The 22,549-nt window shown below is 43.8% G+C and overlaps 1 long non-coding RNA gene across 1 annotated transcript; it reads left to right on the top strand.

Moving 5' to 3' along the window:
• Positions 1 to 698: 698 nt before the first annotated feature.
• LOC149465219 (uncharacterized) lies at positions 699 to 20,783 on the top strand. The gene is made up of 3 exons (XR_016312237.1): positions 699 to 858; positions 10,204 to 10,308; positions 19,616 to 20,783. It is a non-coding gene; the product is annotated as an uncharacterized LOC149465219 (long non-coding RNA).
• The last annotated feature ends 1,766 nt before the right edge of the window (positions 20,784 to 22,549 follow it).

The following is a 22,549-nucleotide window of genomic DNA, read 5'->3' as shown; positions in this document are numbered from 1 at the left end:
AGTGCCCGGGGGCCCCATGATCCCCTATTGCCCGGGGGCCCCATGAGTTGGTAGTCCGCCCCTGGTAACACTTTAACAATGTTAATGAATGTTCCCGGATTGAAGAAGGATCACCATATCACTGTTGGCCCTGGATCTTGGTACCAGCCTCTTGCAATCTCCTGTACAGCAGAGCTCAGACTGGGGGAAGGAGCCAACCAGTTGTGCTACTGTGCGCAGGTGCTAAAAAAAAGCATGCCGATAGGAGGAGAGAGCAAAGTGACAGAGAGGTGAGCTCATCAGTCTGCTGCTTCTCCTTTCACTGTCCAGTCACAGGCTGGGGAAGGGACAAAACCTGCAAGCGTTACTAAACAACAGCAGAGAAAAGTCTCAGCAGAGCTGTGTAAATCCCAGGACTGGATGGACAGAAATACAAATCCTTTATGTATTAAGCTGCTGGCCTGGAGTTCAGTGTACAGAAAGGAACATACACCTGCGTACAAAGTGCATGGCAGTTATTTATAGAGGGGACTTCTGGCATGGACCCAAGATAACGTATCTGTAGGGATGTTCAAGATGCAAATATTTACGACTCTAACTTATTCACCAACTCACCATGACTGTGCAAAACCATCGAATATTCCTTCCCATGTGTCCTCCACCTAGGGTGTCACAGTACTAGATAAACAGGCTAATCATCTCTTGTTTGTTCCCTATTCCAGTCCCTCCCACAGATATCTGACACCTGCCACCCTTAACTAGATACCTGTCACCGCTCCGAGCCGCACTGTCACTGGTACATCGCACTCCCGCACTCATCCAGGGCCGCTAATGTGCAGAGACACCAACCTGGCACAATGGTCTGATTAATCGTGAAAGGTAAGGGCCGCAGGATCTCCCCCACAATAGGACATGTATTTTTATCCCTGCGCACACTTATTACTATTTATATATCTACAACAAGAAGCATAGATTGATGGAGATGGTTGCATAGCCCATAAATTAATATTTAATATACATTTAATATATTTATATATACATTTACACAACTATATATATATATTTACTAAATATTTATCGTATTAAATATATTTCTGGAGTTTTTTTATATCTCTTATTTTACTTTTTTTTTTGTAAATGTGTAGTGTATTTTATATTTATTTTATATATGTAATATGTAATTTATCATTGTTTTATATAAACTATATTTAATATATATTTTATATTTATATTTATTTTACTTAGTATATTTATGAATATATTTCATTTATTTATTTTATATTTCTATGATTTAATGTATTTCCTAGATCTTTATTATTTAATTTATTTTAAGCATTTAATACATATTTTATATTTATATTTTATGTTCAATATATATTTTTTATGGTAAAATATTAACATATACATTTTTATACATTTATATTTAGTATATATTTTATATTTATATATATCAAATATATGTAATAAAAATAATAATCATACAATATAATATAACATAAAATAATAAAAAAAATTATATATACACACACACACACATATATATTTTTTTATATTTCTTTCATGTCATATATATATATATACAATGTATGCATTACAAAAATAATACTCATACATTATACTACAATAAAATATAATATAATATATGTAAAAAAAAAATATCTATCTATCTATCTATCTATCTATCTATCTATTATCTATTATCTATCTATCTATCTATCTATCTATCTATCTATTATCTATTATCTATCTATCTATCTATCTATCTATCTATCTATCTATCTATCTATCTATTATCTTCTATCTATCTATCTATCTATCTATCTATCTATCTATCTATCTATTATCTATCTATCTATCTATCTATCTATCTATCTATCTATCTATTATCTATCTATCTATCTATCTATCTATCTAAATATATATATGAATGAGGGGTCTTCAAAAACTTTTATATATATATATAGATACATATATATCTATATCTATATATTTATATAATATATATATATTTAAAAAGGTGCAGAAACTATTTTAAAGAACCCATATATATATATAAATTTGTGTGTATATATATATGTATACACACAAATTAATATATATGGGTTCTTTAGAATAATTTCTGCACCTCTTTAAAACATATATATATATATATATATATATATATATATATATATATATATATATATATATATATATATATATATATAAACATTTTATATATATATGTATATATATATATATATATATATATATATATATATATATATATATTTAAAAAGAAATTATTTTGAAGAACCCATATATATTAATTTGTGTATATATGTATATACACACACAAATTTATATATATGGGTTCTTTAAAGTAGTTTCTGCACCTTTTTAAACATATATATATGTTTTTGAAGACTCCCTCATATATATATAGATATAGCTATAGATATATATATCTATATAGATATAGATACATATCTATATATATATGTGTGTGTATAGACAGATAGATATATTTTTGATTTATATTAGGTAATATATTTTATATTTATTTTACACATTTTAGATTTATTATTTAATATATCTAATAGGTATTTTATATTTATTTTAGTTAATATTTAATATATGTATCTATTATTTTATTTAATTTTATATAGTTTACATTTATTTTCTTTAATAAATGTAATATATATTTTATACTTATTTTATTAGATGTATTTATATATAAGTTATATATTCAAATATTTAATGTATAATTTAATACATAGTTTTTTTTCGATGAAGTTGCTCTCCAAACCCATAAATTTAGCCGCCCTCGCTTTTGCATTGATGCACTAACTTAAATTAAACAGGGAGGGAATACATTATGCATGGCTCTGACATTTACAGGGCCTTTTGCTTAACATAGGATGCGTTCATCAATAGTCTGTCTCCATTGGTAATCCTCTTTATTATCGTGTAATGAAATACGAGCGTCAGACTTGTAGAAGTATACAAAGGGATCGTTACTGCTTGTACTATAAAATATGCATCTGATGCAATTTTATTTGGAAATTTTTACTGTAATCCTTTCTGAAAAATGTGTCAGCTAATGAAGACTTAGATTGGTAACGATAACCTAACTCAATACTAAAGAGACCGTTTTATACTTAAAGCTGAACTGCGGGAAAAATACAAAGTTACATTGGTGGTGGGGGTTCCCCTCTCACTGCAAGGGTTAAATGCGCAATTTTTTCTAGAGTACCATTAATAGGTTTCCTCTCCGAGCAACTGGTCTCCTGAAGTCACTTCCCTTCAGTGCTCCAGCAGTTGCGGAAATTCTGACGTCATCAATGAGTACAATGCAGGAACAGCAGTCCTGCATTGTAACTGGGGGTGCTAAGGTCTCAGCCAGAAGAGGATGCCAATGGTCTGGCCATAACCCAGAGTGCTGGAGGGAAGAGGATGCCAATGGCCTGACCACAACCCAGAAGGCTGGAAGGAAGAGGATGCCAATGGCCTGGCAACAACCCAGAAGGCTGGAGGAAAGAGGATGCCAACGGCCTGACCACAACCCAGAAGGCTGGAAGGAAGAGGATGCCAACGGCCTGGCCACAACCCAGAAGGCTGGAAGGAAGAGGATGCCAATGGCCTGGCCACAACCCAGAAGGCTGGAGGAAAGAGGATGCCAACGGCCTGACCACAACCCAGAAGGCTGGAGGGAAGAAGATTTCAATGGCCTGGCCACAACCCAGGAGGCTGGAGGGAAGAGAATGCCAATGGCCTGGCCACAACCCAGAAGGCTGGAGGGAAGAGGATGTCAATGGCCTGGTCACAACCCAGAAGGCTGGAGAGAAGAGGATGTCAATGGCCTGGCCACAACCCAAAGTGCTGGAGGGAAGAGGATGCCAACGGCCTGGCCACAACCCAGAACGCTGGAAGGAAGAGGATGCCAACGGCCTGGCCTCAACCTAGAAGGCTGGAGGGAAGAGGATGCCAACGAACCTGGCCTCAACCCAGAAGGCTGAAGGGAAGAGGATGCCAACGACCTGGCCACAACCCAGAGTGCCGCAGAGAAGAGGATGCCAATGGCCTGGCCACAACCCAGAAGGCCAGAGGGAAGAGGATGTAAATGGCCTGGCCATAGCCCAGAGTGCTGGAGGGAAGAGGATGCCAATGGCCTGGCCATAACCCAGAAGGCTGGAAGGAAGAGGATCCCAATGGCCTGGCCACAACCCAGAAGACTGGAAGGAAGAGGATGCCAATGGCCTGGCCTCAAACCAGAAGGCTGGAGGGAAGTGGATGTCAACGGCCTGGCCACAACCCAGAGTGCCGGAGGGAAGAGGATGCAAATGGCCTGGCCACAACCCAGAGTGCCGCAGGGAAAAGGATGCCAATGGCCTGGCCACAACCCAGAAGGCCAGAGGGAAGAGGATGCCAATGGCCTGGCCACAACCCATAAGACTGGAAGGAAGAGGATGCCAATGGCCTGGCCTGGCCTCAACCCAGAAGGCTGGAGGGAAGTGGATGTCAATGGCCTGGCCACAACCCTGAGTGCCAGAGGGAAGAGGATGCCAATGGCCTGGCCACAACCCAGAGTGCCGCAGGGAAAAGGATGCCAATGGCCTGGCCACAACCCAGAAGGCCAGAGGGAAGAGGATGCCAATGGCCTGGCCATAACCCAGAGTGCTGGAGGGAAGAGGATGCCAATGGCCTGACCACAACCCAGAAGGCTGGAAGGAAGAGGATGCCAACGGCCTGGCCACAACCCAGAAGGCTGGAAGGAAGAGGATGCCAATGGCCTGGCCACAACCCATAAGGCTGGAGGGAAGAGGATATCAACGGCTTGGCCACAACCCAGAAGGCTGGAGAGAAGAGGATGTCAATGGCCTGGCCACAACCCAGAGTGCTGGAGGGAAGAGGATGCCAACGGCCTGGCCACAACCCAGAATGCTGGAAGGAAGAGGATGCCAACAGCCTGGCCTCAACCTAGAAGGCTGGAGGGAAGAGGATGCCAACAAACCTGGCCTCAACCCAGAAGGCTGAAGGGAAGAGGATGCCAACGACCTGGCCACAACCCAGAGTGCCGCAGAGAAGAGGATGCCAATGGCCTGGCCACAACCCAGAAGGCCAGAGGGAAGAGGATGTCAATGGCCTGGCCATAGCCCAGAGTGCTGGAGGGAAGAGGATGCCAATGGCCTGGCCATAACCCAGAAGGCTGGAAGGAAGAGGATCCCAATGGCCTGGCCACAACCAAGAAGACTGGAAGGAAGAGGATGCCAATGGCCTGGCCTCAAACCAGAAGACTGGAGGGAAGTGGATGTCAACGGCCTGGCCACAACCCAGAGTGCCGGAGGGAAGAGGATGCAAATGGCCTGGCCACAACCCAGAGTGCCGCAGGGAAGAGGATGCCAATGGCCTGGCCACAACCCAGAAGGCCAGAGGAAAGAGGATGCGAATGGCCTGGCCATAGCCCAGAGTGCTGGAGGGAAGAGGATGCCAATGGCCTGGCAATAACCCAGAAGGCTGGAAGGAAGAGGATCCCAATGGCCTGGCCACAACCCATAAGACTGGAAGGAAGAGGATGCCAATGGCCTGGCCTGGCCTCAACCCAGAAGGCTGGAGGGAAGTGGATGTCAATGGCCTGGCCACAACCCTGAGTGCTGGAGGGAAGAGGATGCCAATGGCCTGGCCACAACCCAGAGTGCCGCAGGGAAAAGGATGCCAATGGCCTGGCCACAACCCAGAAGGCCAGAGGGAAGAGGATGCCAATGGTCTGGCCATAACCCAGAGTGCTGGAGGGAAGAGGATGCCAATGGCCTGACCACAACCCAGAAGGCTGGAAGGAAGAGGATGCCAACGGCCTGGCCACAACCCAGAAGGCTGGAAGGAAGAGGATGCCAATGGCCTGGCCACAACCCAGAAGGCTGGAGGGAAGAGGATACCAACGGCTTGGCCACAACCCAGAAGGCTGGAGGGAAGAGGATGTCAACAGCCTGGCCACAACCCAGAGTGCCGGAGGGAAGAGGATGCCAACGGCCTGGCCACAGCCCAGAGCACTGCAGGAAAGAGGATGCCAATGGCCTGGCCACAACCCAGAGTGCCACAGGGAAAAGGATGCCAATGGCCTGGCCACAACCCAGAGTGCCACAGGGAAAAGGATGCCAATGGCCTGGCCATAACCCAGAGTGCTGGAGGGAAGAGGATGCCAATGGCCTGGCCACAACCCAGAGTGCCGGAGGGAAGAGGATGCCAACGGCCTGGCCACAACCCAGAGCTCCGTGGGAAAGAGGATGCCAATGGCCTGGCCACAACCCAGAGTGCCACAGGTAAAAGAATGCCAATGGTCTGGCCACAACCCAGAGTGCCACAGGGAAAAGGATGCCAATGGTCTGGCCACAACCCAGAGTGCCACAGGGAAAAGGATGCCAATGGTCTGGCCACAACCCAGAGTGCCACAGGTAAAAGAATGCCAATGGTCTGGCCACAACCCAGAGTGCCACAGGGAAAAGGATGCCAATGGTCTGGCCACAACCCAGAGTGCCACAGGGAAAAGGATGCCAATGGTCTGGCCACAACCCAGAGTGCCACAGGTAAAAGGATGCCAATGGTCTGGCCACAACCCAGAAGGCCAGAGGGAAGAGGATGTCAACAGCCTGGCCACAACCCAGAGTGCTGGAGGGAAGAGGATGCCAACGGCCTGGCCACAATCCAGTGTGCCGCAGGGAAGAGGAGAGCAATGGCTGCTAGGGGAGCGAAGGGTAAAGTAACTGCTCTTTAATTGTACCCTTGTGTTGAGCCAGAGCTAGAATTCTGCAATCAACAGGGAGCTTTGAGCTTTGCGGTTTTTTAGGTCCGGCTCAACAGTGCGCAAGTTGGTCCTCTGCAGAGAGACAACTGCTTCCCTACAGAAAGCAAGGGTTCAACTCTGGCAGGGAACAGGCTTTTCAACTCAGACAGTGGCTACTTTATAAAAAAAAAAAAACTATCTCTTTGCACACCATTTGTTTTGATGCAAGTTAGCTGGTTTAACCTCTTCCTGCCCAGCCCTGGCATTCTATTAAATCGGTGGGAGGGGCAGGATGGACTTACCAATCATGTGACTGTTGTGATTGGCTATCAGTGTGATTGCATGATTAGGAGTCTGTCCCATCGGCTCCCGCTCATAACTAGAGACCGAGAGTTGTTTATGAAACCTCAGCCGCCCGTGGATGCACATGTGCAGCATGTGGGCATTAAAGCTCGCCCTCTTTGCCGCCGCACCTATGCGTTACGCGGGCAGTGAAGGATTAAACTAAAAGTTTAATTGGGCTTTATTAAAAGAAAGTGTTCATACCCCTTGAAATTTTCCACATTTTGTCATGGTACAACCAAAGACGTCAATGTATTTTATTGGGATTTTATGTGATAGAAAAAAGGGGAAACAACCTGCACCAGACAATACAATATGTGAATAAATGTGTGAAAAAAATATATATTCTGAAACAATTAGTGAACTGCTGCTACTCTTTCCCTGAACACCAGAAAATAAAAAACATAAAAAGTCACTGAAATGATAAAAGTCCACATACATACATTAAATAATTAAAAATCCCAAAATTCAATAATACAGTGATGTCTGCTAAAGAAATCCTCCAACGGAAAGTGCATAAGTGTCCACAAATGCTTGACACAAAAGAAAAAAATCAGCCTCTAACCAGACACTGTGATCTCCAAGCAAGAGATCAAACGAGCAGATGGTGTTCAGATCCCACACTGACACCCTAGTTGAACTAGGGTGTCAGTGTGGGATCTGAACACCATCTGCTCGTTTGTGGACACCTATGCACTTTCTGTTGGAGGATTTCTTTAGCACACAGCACGGTGTTATTCGATTTTTGGACTTTTAATTTTTTTAATATATGAATATGGACTTATTTAATTTCCATTAATTTATGCACATTTTTTATGTAGCAGTATTTATTTGATTTATTATTGTTTATGATTTTTTAGTGTACAGCACACTCATTTTTTTTATGTTTTGTATTTTCTGATGTTCAGGGAAAGAGTAGCAGCAGTTCACTAATTGTTTCACTATTGTTTCAGAATATATATTTTTTTCACACATTTATTCACATATTGTATTGTCTGGGGTGTAGCACAGGTTTTTTCCCCTTTTTTTATCACATTTCAATTCATTTATGCATGTTTTTTATGTAGCAGTATTTATTTGATTTATTATTGTTTATGATTTTTGATGTGTACAGCGCACTAATTTTTTTATATATTTTATGTGATAGACCAACACAAAGTAGCACATAATTGTGACGTTGAAGAAAAATTAGAAATAGTTTTCACAATTATTTTACAAATAAATATCTGAAAAGTGTTGTGGGCATTTGTATTCAGCCCCCTTTACTCTGATACCCGTAACTAAAATCTAGTGGCACCAATTGCCTTCAGAAGTCACCTAATTAGTAAATAGAGTCCACCTGTGTGTAATTTAATCTCAGTATAAATACAGCTGTTCTGTGAAGCCCTCAGAGGTTTGTTAGAGAACATTAGAGAACAAACAGCATCATGAAGGCCAAGGAACACACCAGACAGGTCAGGGATAAAGGTGTGGAGAAGTTTAAAGCAGGGTTAGGTTATAAAAAAAAATCCCAAGCTTTGATCATCTCACGGAGCGCTGTCCAATTCATCATCCGAAAATGGAAAGAGTTTGGCACAACTGCAAACCTACCAAGACATGGCCGTCCACCTAAGCCAGGCAAAGAGAGCATTCATCAGAGAAGCAGCCAAGAGGCCCATGGTAACTCTGAAGGAGCTGCAGAGATCCACAGCTCAGGTGGGAGAATCTGTCCTCAGGACAACTATTAGTCGTGCACTCCACAAATCTGGCCTTTATGGAAGAGTGGCAAGAAGAAAGCCATTGTTGGAAGAAAGCCAGAAGAAGTCCCGTTTGCAAGAAGCCATGTGGGGGACGCAGCAAACGTGGAAGAAGGGGCTCTGGTCAGAGGAGACCAAAATTCAACTTTTTGGCAAAATAGCAAAACGCTATGTGTGGTGGAAAACTAACACTGCACATCACCCTGAACACACCATACCCACCGTGAAACATGGCGGTGGCAGCATCATGTGGTGGGGATGCTTTTCTTCAGCAGGGACAGGGAAGCTGGTCGGAGTTGGTGGGAAGATGGATGGAGCCAAATACAGGGCAATCTTAGAAGAGAACCTCTTAGAGTCTGCAAAAGACTTGAGACTGGGGCGGAGGTTCCCCTTCCAGCAGAACAACGACCTGAAACATTCAGCCAGAGCTACAATGGAATCAGGGGCGGACTGACCATTCGAACACTCAGGCACTGCCAGAGGGCCCGGGGTCAGTAGGGGGCTCCATGAAATGCCCCTGGTACCTTTTTTATAGGCTTTTTTGAGTGTGGGCAAGGACACAGGGGCCCCATGATCCCCTATTGCCCGGGGGCCCCATGAGTTGTCAGTCCGCCCCTGAATGGAATGGTTTAGATCAAAGCATATTCATGTGTTAGAATGGCCCAGTCACAGTCCAGACCGAAATCCAATGGAGAATCTGTGGCAAGACTTGAAAACTGCTGTTCACAGATGATCTCCATCCAATCTGACAGAGCATGAGCGATTCTGCGCAGAAGAATGGGCAGAAATGTCCCTCTCTAGATGTGCAAAGAGACATCCCCAAAAAGACTTGCAGCTGGAATTGCAGCCAAAGGGGGTCCTACAAAGTATTGACTTCGGGGGGGGGGGGGAGCTGAATACAAATGCCGCCACACCTTTCACAGATTTATTGGCCACAAATGTTGGAAACCATTTCTCATTTTCCTTCCACTTCACAATTCTAGGCCACTTTGTGTTGGTCTATCACACAGGTGTCAAACTGGCGGCCCTCCAGCTGTTGCCAAACTACAAGTCCCATGAGGCATTGCAAGATTGATAGTTTCAAGCATGACTCCCAAAGGCAGAGGCATGATGGGACTTGTAGTTTTGCAACAGCTGGAGGGGGTTTGACACCCCTGTCATATCAAATCCCAATAAATACATTGTAACATGACAACACGGGGAACATTTCAAGGGATTTGAAGACATTTTCAAGGCGCTGTACATTACAAAATCACTATTTATAGGTTTTCACAGATTCTTTTTTTATAATATATTCTACTATGTAATGATGATTGGCCAGTTAGGGGTGCGTTGTAGCGCTACGTCGTAATTCTCTGTCTCATTGTTTATGTCTCCATCCCCCAGCTTGCAGTTATGTGGCGGAGAAAATCGGAGGCCTGTGCCGTAAGAAGGAGGAAGATGTGGCTCCGGTCCCGTACTCATGCCCAATAACAGCAAAGCCGAAATTCAGTAAGTGACTTTGAGAAAGAATATCCAAAAACCTCAATTTAAAGTCACCCACATGGAAGAAAAATATATTTGAAATATATTTTTAAAATATTCTTCCCAAATATATTGACATATATTTGAAATACTATAATTTTGGCTGTATTCAATATATGTCAAAATATATTTCAATAAATAAATATATATATACTGCATGTTGAAATGTGTTTTTTATATACCGTATTTACCGGCGTATAAGATGACCCCCTACTTTTCCTGTTAAAATATAGGGTTTGAGCTATACTCGCCGTATAAGACTACCCATCTTCCAACGCACATCAACTAAAAATGAAAAAACATCAGATTTGATTTCAATATGGTATACCAATGATGGGGCACTATTCCTCCCACTGATACCAATGATGGGGCACTATTCCTCCCACTGACACCAATGATGGGGCTCTATTCCTCCCACTGATACCAATGATGAGGCACTATTCCTCCCACTGACACCAATGATGGGGCACTATTCCTCCCACTGATACCAATGATGAGGCACTATTCCTCCCACTGATACCAATGATGGGGCACTATTCCTCCCACTGATACCAATGATGGGGCACTATTCCTCCCACTGACACCAATGATGGGGCACTATTCCTTCCACTGACACCAATGTTGGGGCGCTATTCCTCCCACTGGAAGTGGGATAGTGCTCCATCATTAGTGTCAGTGGGAGGAATAGCACCCCATCATTGGTGTCAGTGGAAGGAATAGTGCCCCATCATTGGTGTCAGTGGGAGGAATAGTGCCCCATCATTGGTGTCAGTGGGAGGAATAGCGCCCCATCATTGGTATCAGTGACAGGAATTGCGCCCCATCATTGGTGTCAGTGGGAGTAATAGCGCCCCATCATTGGTATCAGTGGAAGGAATAGTGCCCCATCATTGGTGTCAGTGGGGAGGAGGAATAGTGCCCCATCGTTGGTGTCAGTGGGGAGGAGGAATAGTGCCCCATCATTGGTGTCAGTGGGGATAATAGTGCCCCATCATTGGTATCAGTGGGGAGAAAAGTGCCCCATCATTGGTGTCAGTGGGGGAGGAATAGTGCCCCATCATTGGTGTCAGTGGGGAGGAGGAATAGTGCCCCATCATTGGTGTCAGTGGGGGAGGAATAGTGCCCCATCATTGGTGTCAGTGGGGGAGGAATAGTGCCCCATCATTGGTATCAGTGGGAGGAATAGTGTCCCATCATCGGTATCAGTAGGAGGAATAGTGCCCCATCATTGGTGTCAGTGGGGGAGGAATAGTGCCCCATCATTGGTATCAGTGGGGAGAATAGTGCCCCATCATTGGTGTCACTGGGGGAGGAATAGTGCCCCATCGTTGGTGTCAGTGCGGAGGAGGAATAGTGCCCCATCGTTGGTGTCAGTGGAGGAGAAATAGTGCCCCATCGTTAGTGTCAGTGGGGGAGAGGAGCGGCTGCTCCTTCTTTCAGTTCGGCCGCTTGATTTTCGCGGGGCCGTTCAGCTCCGCCTCCTCGCCGGTAATTGGTCGCCTGTGTGCCTTTCCAGTGCTGGCGCCCAATCACCGGTGAGGAGGCGGAGCCGAGCGGGCGGCGGGACCATCGAGCGGCCGAACTGAAAGGAGCAGCCGCGCTTCCTGGACCGGATCGTCGTGGGATCGGGACCGGAGCCAGGTAAGGTACAGCAGCCCCTCTGCCCATCCCTGTACTTGGTGTCCGTTGGAGGAGGGGGGGGGGGCGGCGCCACCCCTTGAAAAAGTGCCGCCCTGACACCGGCTCGCCGTATACCGGCGTATAAGACGTCCCCCAACTTTTCAAAAGATTTTCACGGGTTGAAAAGTCGTCTTATACGCCGGCAAATACGGTATATTATATTACAAAATATATATAAAATATTTTAAAAAAATATATTTTTTTCAAATATATTCTTCAGATTTTTTTTAACATATAAAAAAGTCAGTTTAACATATATTTTTACATATATTTGTAAATGCATTTCAAAAATGTACATTAAATTTATTTTTAAAGACATACGGTATATTTGAAAATGTATTTTCAAAAATATTTTTCATATATTTTGTAATAAAAACGCATTTTAACATACAGTATATGTATATATATATATATATATATATATATATTATATATAAATATATATATAAAATTTTTGTATTTCAAATATATGTCAATATATTTGGGAAGAATATTTTTTAAAAATATATTTAAAATATATTTTTCTTCCATGGCCTCGCAAGAACAAGTCTGCTTGAAATATTTCCTGACAGTTCACAAGATACAACCAGAGTAGAATATGCGCTGCACAAACTGTTGGCGTGATGTAAATCCTGTATAATAATAATATTAATGATATGATGATGATTGTTAAAAAAAAAAAATCTGTACATTTTATCAATAAAAGAATTTTACACCATAAATCGACTTGGGGGCCATGGCCTTGCCCCCCCCCATTATAATATTATATAATTTGTTGAGATTTTCTCTTATTTTTCCATTGAAGAAGTCATATGGCTGGTGATAAAACGCGTCAGCATGGAGCTTAGTGACGTCATTACGCTACCCAGAAGTAGCTGTCAGACTGCTTGTTGAGATGCTGAGGTCTCTATCTGACAGGAGGCATGTGCCTGAATGGCATATAGCGATTTGATTGTGTATCCATTCATTCCACTCATGTCTCAGATTACACTCACCTTCCTGTTCCATGATGCGTAAGGGTTTACAACCACTTATCATGCCAATGTGTACGTTGAATATGGCACGTAGTTCAAATTGGTGTCCCCAGTACCTTGTGTTAGCCAAATTTTGCAAATGGCACTCCCCCTTGCCCCCCCCCCACCCCCACACACACACAGACACACACACACACACACCTCAGGTACATCATCAATCAGCCGTCCATTTATTGCGACTTCTACTGAGCCAGCAGAAAAAGTCCAAAGTAAACAAGAATTGTAAAAGTCTATTTTTTCTGCGGAGGATACTTTGTTATCTGTGTTTAAGGTGTCAGTTGCAAACTTCTTATAATCATTTGTCAATGTCATGGAAAGAGTCTACAGAGAGGGACGATGGAGCTCATTAATTCCAAGGCCTTTTCATAGACGAGGAGATGGATCTCAGTATAGAAGGATCCCTGTAACCTTGTTTTTTTTTTGGAGGGGGGGGGGGGATTTATGACTGTTCTCTGAAGAGATCCTTATGGATGAGAATTACTTTACTAATAAAGCCCCGGCCGTGGAACTGATTACGTCGCCAAAATGGAAAAACAGCAATGAAATATTCAAGAAATGTCAGCCTAATAATAAAAACAGAAGGGGGTATGGAAGGAGATGCTGGGGGTTGTAGTTTGGATTAAATTTTTACTTCAATGATTTGCCATTTTGGCTTCTTTTATATTTTGCCCAGCTCCTACTGGGCCAATCAGGGGCTGGGACAAGGAGCAGGTGGCGGGGGCAGCTGCCCTGGGTGCCAGGGTTTAATGTAGGGATGGGGGGGGCTTTCCTTTTGTTACAAGGCTGACAGGAGTAGTGACAAATGCAACACTACTCCTGTCAACCCAGTACTGAGAGCAGCGAGGAGAGGAGGCAAGAGCAGGCAGGTGGTACAGGCTGTGTTTTCACTCCCCCTCCTCCTTCCTGCCAGTGTGGTGCTCCTGTATTAACAAGCAATGTTCACAGACACACAGGAGCTGTACTAGCCGGGAGGAGGTGGGGGAGAGATTTTGCCATTTCGGCTTCTTTTTTTACTTTGCCCAACTCCTACAGGGCCAATCAGGGGGTGGGATAAGGGACGGGTGGTAGGGCAGCTGCCCTGGTCGTCAAGGTTTACCGTAGGGATGGGGGGGCTTTCCTTCTGCTACAAGGCTGACAGGAGTAGTGACAACGACATCACTACTCCTGTCAGCCTAGTACTGGGAGCAGAGAGGAGAGGGGGCAAGAGCAGGGAGGCGGTGCAGGCTGTGTTCTCACTCCCCCTCCTCCTGGTTGTTAGGCTGTTTCTTGAGCTCGGCAAATGTTTTTCATTGATTTAAAACAGAAATAACCACATTTCTCCAATAAGCCTTTAAGTCTGGTATGAATTTTAAAGGGAACCCCATGCCAAAGCAAAAAAAAAATGGTGTGCCCCCCCCTTCTCAAAATCCATGCCAGACCCTTACCCGAGCATGCAGTCCAGGAAAGAAGGAGGGGATCAAGCAAGCAGTCCCCCTCCCTCCTGAACCATTCCAGGCCACATGCCCTCAACATGGGGGGGTGCTTTGGGGAGGGGTCCCCCCAAAACACCTTGTCCCCATGTTGATAAAGACAAGGGCCTCCTCCAAGGGTTGTGGGGGTGCGGGCGGTGACTTCTTGGAATCTGGAAGCCAGATCCCAGCCCCTCCTCATGTGAATGAGTATAGAGTACATAGTACCCCTACTTATTCACCCCCCAAAAATTTCAAAAGTAAATAAAAACAGAAACACAGTTTTTAGTAAAAGAAATAAATGAATAAAAACATGTCCCCCCCTGTATACCCAGCATCAATCAGAATGAATGCAGAAAAAAAATCGCTTCCCTCCATCCAGAGACACTAGCTGAATGACAGGTAAGCATGGGGGCGGGGCCACCCGGTTCACAAAGATTGTGAACAAGCCAGGAGTGGTGAAACGCATCAAGGAAGTTATGGGTGGGAGATACTATGCATGCAGTCATTTTACTGATGGTTCAAATAAATACGGCAAGAAGAGCTTGTTGGAGTGCGGCTTCCATCTTTTTTACTTCCAGTGGTGAGCAGAGATGAGCTACAGGAGCTGGAATTTGGAGGGTCCGTGAATGACAGAAGGAGTGGGTGCTGTGAATTTGGGTACGTCTTTACGAGAGGTGAACACAGCCGCATGTCTAAAGATGTTAAGAGGCCGGTGACCTGGTTGGTACACATTGCCATGGTTGCAGGTTGGCCAAAATTATACCACCTGTCATGTTTGGCAAATTTGAGCCATTGAAGTGCATAGGACTGCACCCAACCACTCTGCAAAAGCAAGCTGGTAACTCATGAGGAGGCGACATATTGCCACGAGCCACCTGTCAAACTGGAGGCAAACACAGAGGTAAAAACATGAAATGCATACTCCAACAAGTTCTTCTTGCCCTATTTACAGCAAAATTACCCAAAAACACACTTTCTTTATGATTTTCGCTAGGATTGTGAACAAGCCAGGAGTGGGGAAACATGTCAAGAAAGTGTGCTTATGGGTGGGAGATACTATGCAAGAAGAGTTTTTTGAAGTGCAACTTTCATCTTTTTTACTTCCGAAATTGAGCGTAGACAAGCTACAGGAGGAGTGGGTTTTGAGTGGTGCTGAAGATCTTGTTGGAGTGCGACTTTCATCCTTTTTACTTCCGAAATTGAGGGTAGACGGGCTACAGGAGGAGTGGGTTTTGAGTGGTGCTGAAGATCTTGTTGAAGTGCGACTTTCATCCTTTTTACTTCCGAAATTGAGGGTAGACGGGCTACAGGTTTTGAGTGGTGCTCAAGAGTTTGTTGGAGTGCGTCTTTCATATTTTTTCTTTCCGAAATTGAGCGTAGACAAGCTACAGGAGTGGGTTTTGAGTGGTGCTGAAGATCTTGTTGGAGTGCTACTTTCATCTTTTTTACTTCCAAAATTGAGGGTAGACGGGCTACAGGAGGAGTGGGTTTTGAGTGGTGCTGAAGAACTTGTTGGAGTGCGACTTTCATCTTTTTTCTTTCCAAAATTTAGTGTAGACGGCTACAGGCGGAGTGGGTTTTGAGTGGTGCTGAAGATCTTGTTGAAGTGCGACTTTCAGCCTTTTTACTTCCGAAATTGAGGGTAGACGGGTTACAGGTTTTGAGTGGTGCTGAAGAGTTTGTTGGAGTGCGTCTTTCATATTTTTTCTTTCCGAAATTGAGCGTAGACAAGCTACAGGAGGAGTGGGTTTTGAGTGGTGCTGAAGAGCTTGTTGGAGTGCGACTTTCATCTTTTTTCTTTCCAAAATTTAGTGTAGACGGGCTACAGGCGGAGTGGGTTTTGAGTGGTGCTGAAGATCTTGTTGGAGTGCGAATTTCATCTTTTTTTTACTTTCCAATGGTGGGCAAAGATGGGCTGCTGGAGAAGAAGATCTTGAGTGTGTGCTGAAGAGCTTGTTGGGACTTTTTTTTTACTTCTTTGTCTACCTTCCATTTGACAGGAGGCTCGGGGCAATATGTCGCCTCTTCACCATGAGTTAACCAGGTTGCAGAGTGGTTGGGTGCAGTCCTGTGAACTTGAATGGGCCACGTTTGCCAAATATGACAGGTGGTATTATTTTGGCCACTCACAAACATGTGTGCCAACATGGCCACCAGCCACCAAAACCTCTTGCCGCCCAAGAATGTGGGTTTAATGCTCACACACCGTACATGTACATCCATGGGTGGGCAAGGTTTCTGTGTTAAGAGCTCGCTTACTGCGACCAAGCTATTCCGGTCACTAGTCTTGTCTCTTGTACTAATCAGGATCTGGTGGGACCAGCTGCTGATCTTGTAACCATTGTGACTGGCTATCGCCATGGTCACGTGATCAGGCAGACCTTCCCACCTCCCGGATATATTAACCCAGCTGAAGGGACACCAGGACTGGGAGGGAAGGAGTTAACTTATGGCTTGGCAGTAAAACCACAACTCATTCACCTGTCTTTGGCTTTGTTTAGAGATGTGGCTGTTTTTACCTCTCATTTGATGGGCAGCCTGATAGCAACATGTCACCTTCTCACCGCAGCATGCAATTGAATGGGTTTCGTTTAACAAGCCTGCTGAACAGAATTGTGATCACATTGCAACCATGGCCAATCACCATGATAATGTGATTTGGAAGGGGTTAACTTAGGCGGTCAAGGGGGCAGGTGGTAAAACCAGACAAGACAGGTGGTATCATGATTGCGCTGCAACATTGGCTATGTGTTAGTACATGGCCACTAGCCATCTTAACCTCCTACCACCTATGTAAAACATACATGTGATGACAAAGAGGGTGGGCTTCAACCCCACACACCCCACACATACTGTATGTATCCATGGGCAGCCAATGCTTCTGCGCTTCAGGGCAGAGACCAAGCTGTGAATGATGGTTCCCAGTCTCAAGTAATGATGAGTAGTGACAGCCACTCATAGTGGTCCCATGACCAGGTAGACCTTCCAGCTCCCCCCCCCCCCCGCCCCCCCAGGGCTGGGCAGGAAGGGGTTAGTTTACAGTATCCATTTTTTATCTATGAAAACCACAAATGCTCAAAGCTCTTGGAAGTAGATTTGGACCCAATCGCTATGTAGCACTACCCCCTTAGGAATCGCTAGAGATTTGGGTCCCCCTATAGTCCTGCACAGCCAAGCAGCATGCATTTTCTTCAGACCTTGAACACAGGAGACAGTAATCAGCCCTTCAGCTTGTTTTTTTTTAATTTTATTAAGGGTTTTGAACTTTAATGGGTTAGAGGGGTGTATGGGATACCCAGGGTAACTGTAAACTGAGGATAAACTTTTTAACAACTATGTACAAGTCCATAGACAAAATCGTCTTCTTGAGAGAGCTATCCAGCCTCTCCTGGTCTATATCCTCAGACCCCAGATGAAATCTCTTCACCCAGCTGCCTAAATGAATCCTTGGGTAAGGGGGCCTAGAACTTGCCACTTTAGAATCAACAGTCCCAGATGGGGGCTAGCCAGGTTTTCCACCAGAATGCCCTCTTCCCTTATCTGGTCCAGGGTTTGTGGAATCACTCACTCAGTCCTCTCCTGCAAGCTTGTGGGTTGGTGATTGCCTTCGGGCCTTTCGCTGAGCTGGCTCCTTCCCTGCTTCCCAGGCTGTCCTCTCAGGGGACGATTGAGGATGAGAAATCGTCGCTTTCAGTTCCTCCACCTATAGGTAGGTCCCTCTACTGGGCCCCCTCCCAGGCTCCTCACTCCAGCCTGCTCACTCCATCTTCCACCCAAACTCTTCTGTTACTGAGCAGGCTCAGTCACTCTTAAAGGCTGTCCTGACGACATGCCAAGCCTCCTGCTTGGGGATTGGCCAGGATCCCTTAAGAGTACAGACCAGCTCCTCCTCACCCCCGCCCACTGGATTCTAGAGACATCTCCAAGTCTTTAGATCAAGGGGAGGTATCAGTGAGCTGATCTGCCGAGCCTCTCCGCCCTGACCAAAAGTTGACCCTTCTAACTACAAAAAATAATCATCTAACTAGGAGGGTGCTACAACTAAAATCTCATATACGTAGTTTAATGTTTATTAACACTGCTGTTTTCATTAAAATAATTCTTGGTCCTGCCATGAAGGTCCCTGTTCAGCCACTTCCTGTTATATGGTGACAACGCTCTGTTCCTGTCTCCCAGTTGGAATTTTCTTGCTGGATCAATTTGAAGATTTTAGCTATGGGCTTATTGATTTGCTTTACTAAAGATATTCAAGTAATCAGCTATTGTAATTGCAGGTCAAATATTTATTTTGGTTTTCCTATCTTCCAAAAATAATTATATTTAATAACAATAAGTAAAAAAAATTATATATATATATATATATATATATATATATATATATACACACTGTGTATATATATATATACACACACACATATATATATATATATATATGTATATATACCAGATAGATAGATAGATAGATAGATAGATAGATAGATAGATAGATAGATAGATAGATTATTTTATTTATTTTTTTCTTCACAATACTAGGTAATATAGATACAGAGTATACATGTTACAACCCTAGGGTTGTATTATTTAAAAAATGGCATGTACATTCGTTCTGTGCAAATGGGATTTAGAAACAAATGTTACTGGGCTATGTTCTCTCCAGATCGAATGTAATTCTTTCATTCATTAACCCCTTCCTGTCCCTTGCTGGTGCCCTTAACTTGATTCTTATGAAAGGGGGCAGACCTTATTCATTGATTGGCTGCCACAGTGGTTCTGCTGGCTCCTGGTCATAACCAGAGACCGGAACTGTCCGTGACAGCTGTGCTGGGGGTGAGCGGGGAGTATTCTGTATTCTCTGTGTTCTTGTGACAACGCTGCTCCTCAATGCATACAGTACTGTGGGTGTTGTCACCCTAGTCCAAGAAGTGTGTTATTGGCTGAATCACTAGGTGTGAAAAAGCCTAAAAAAAGGAAAAGGATTTCAGCCACCAAATCTAAGGACTGGTCGCCTGAATTTGATTACCTTTTTGTTGGGTTTAGATATGCCTTATGGAATGCCTCATGTAGTCCTTACAGTGATCTCCATTCAAACTGCTTTCTTTTATTTTCCAGATGGTTCTCCCGAACAAGTAACAACAGTGAATTCAGAAACCCAAAAACAAAATGTCCCCAAAGAAGATCCACCAGCCAAGTCATGCAGATCCTGAGGGTAGTGGGACCCAGTCATTTGGGCTGGGCAAGAACAACACTTTAACCTCCTAAAGTTGGATCCATGCTCCTCAACCTTCATCCTTTGTTCCAGTTTAGAACCCAGGGGCGTCAACAAATTAATTTCCTTTATTGGTGATGGTACCTGTTGCTTCATATTTAGAACTTTAGGTTACCTTTTCTGATCTTTCCAGCTTGAAATTCAGCAATGCTCCCACAGATGTCAATTAGTCTAATGTCACCAACGAGATGATAGTCGTTGACTTCAAGATATTTCAAAAAGCAAAATGTCCCCAAAGAAGATCCACCAGCCAAGCCACGTAAGACCTGAGGGTAGTGGGACCCAGTCATTAGGGCTGGGAAATAGGAACATTTTAACCTCCTAAATTAAGATGCATGCTCCTCAATTTCCACCCTGCGTTCCAGTTTAGAACCCGGTGGCTTTGGAAAATTCACTTTCTCTGTTGGTGATGGTACCTGTTGCTCCATTTTTAGAACTTTAGGTTACCTTTTGTGACCTTTCCAGCTTGAAATTCGGCAACGCTCCCGGAGACGTCAATTAATCCCCTGTCAACGGTGAGATAATGATCGTTGCCTTCAAGATATTTCAAGACATTTTCTCTTTATAACAAGTTTGCCGAAATAGAAGAGAAGCTAGAGTAAAGGACACGATTGTTATCTCACCGGTACTGATAATAGAAGCTTATAGAACTGAGGTTTCACCGTACCCGGCAGTATATGTAAACCTTTTTTTTTTTACTTTATAGTTTAAATTGTATACAACCATTAAATGACATAAAATACAATATCATTCTTACAAAAATTAAAGGAGAAAGGAGAGAGCGCGGAGGCAACCCTGAGGATTTGGCAACTAACTGGAAAAGACAAGTATTTTGTCAACACCGCCATTGAGGTTAATTGTGGGACACGGCCAGTACAGAGATGGATGACAGCCGCATCCAAACCCTCCTTCCCAGGAGGAAGATGTTGCTTGAAATTAACCTGTGCTGTTGACCTCAATGAAAAAGATCCTGTGTTTAATCACGGTCTTTAATAAAATAAATCAATCAGACCCTGACAGCTTCCGTTCTTTTCTTTTTTTTTTTTATTGTTATCTGGAAAACAATTAAACACATCCTCAACGCTGGAGCTCCAGACGAGGACATATTGTACCGCGGTTGTTTTATGTGTTTAACGAAGAGCGTAATAGATTTCTGTTCGACGTCTGGTGAGGCCAGCTTAAAGACCAACTCCAGGCTAAATTTTTTTTTCTAAACAAGGTTCCTCAGGTGTTATTTAAAAAAAAAAAGGTTTTGATTGCAATACTTACCTTTAGACCTAGGGCTCTCCATCAATATACCTCTTCGTGGACTCGAAGGTGTTGATTTACTAAAACCAATCAGCTTCCAGGTTTTTTTTTTTGTCAATGCTTCACTGAACAAGCTGAAGTTAGAAGCTGATTGGCTGCCCCAGAATTTTCACTCTCCAGTTTAAGTAAATCAACCCCAAGGCATCTTCAGCCTTTGGGCTTGATGACACCAAGCATCACTCAATCCAGAAGATTGAGTACATACTGTTAGTGGCGCCATTGCTCTGTCTTCTGAGGGGTTGTCAGAATGGCACCCTTTTGTTCAGAGTGTATTAAGGCAGAGGTTGGTGCTGACATCATCAGGTTAGCACTGTTCTCTGGATCAGTAAGTACCTCCAAGCCTGGAGAAAGGCAATATGGAAAAAGACCCCACAGCATCACTTGACCACCTTGAGGACTTTGCAAAAGGTAAGCAATAAAATTAAAAAGCAAAGAAATACTGCCATTGGAGGGGAAGAGAGTCTGATTTTAGGACAGGAATGGAGCCTGGAGTTGGCTTTTAAAGTGATCCTGATGGTTCCTAATGTAAGGGAACATAGTAAATACTCCTCTATTCTACTTTTGATCTTCATATTCTGCACCTGCCAAACAATCTTGTCCATGCAACACACTTCTGAAAGGGTCAGTTGGCTGCTATCACGCTATACACTGCAGTTTCTTCCACATCACTACTGTGTTCTGTGACAATGTAGAGGTCAGTGGGAGAAACCACAGAGAGGGCGCAGACAACTGACACTCCCCGAAGTGTCAGATGAAGAGGTGTCAGGACCCGGCTCTCTACCTGCAACTTCTGCTGTGTCTGTTGATGTCCCTTCTGAGCCACCTGAAATGCTGGACAGCTCCCTAGACAATTCCTTGAATAATCCTGCCTTGAACCTTGTTTGTTTTGAACCTTGAACTCTTTTGCTTCTCCCATGAACTTCCTATTAAAGCCATGCTTTTGCACCTCCTGTTTGCTAGATCATTGTGCTCTCTCTAGCCAATATCTCGCTCTTGTCTCTCCTGAAGCTGTCCATCTCATTGCTATCACGCATTATCAACCTTTGGCTTGTTCCTCAACTACACTTCTGCCTGATCCCAACCTGCAACCACTTGTTACCGACCTTTGGCTTGTTTACTGACTACATTTCTGCTTGATCCCAACCTGCAATATCTGCTACTGGACCTCACCTCCTGTTGTGGTGATCCTGAGGACCACGATCTGGTACTAACATGAAGAAAAACCCATCTCCACCATCAGGAGCTCTGTGGAATACTGGTTAGTACTTAAAGTGGTAGTACACTCTTTTTTTATACTTTTACCTACAAGTAAGCTTATAATAAACTTTACCTGTAGATAAAATTAATATCTTCTAAACATGCACCGTTTAGAAGATATTCATTCTTTTTGAGAGCCGGCAAATGCGCCTCTGAAGGAAAGGCATACCCAAGTACTTTCTTCAGAGCACTGTGCCATGGTCCAAGACGTC

The sequence above is a fragment of the Staurois parvus genome, unplaced genomic scaffold, assembly GCF_062004578.1.
Source record: "Staurois parvus isolate SC_StPar_1 unplaced genomic scaffold, SC_StPar_1.0 ptg000140l, whole genome shotgun sequence".
Classification (NCBI taxonomy): Eukaryota; Metazoa; Chordata; class Amphibia; order Anura; family Ranidae; genus Staurois; species Staurois parvus.
The sequence above is the reverse complement of the archived record's forward strand: the minus strand, read 5'-3'. Positions and strand labels throughout refer to the sequence as shown.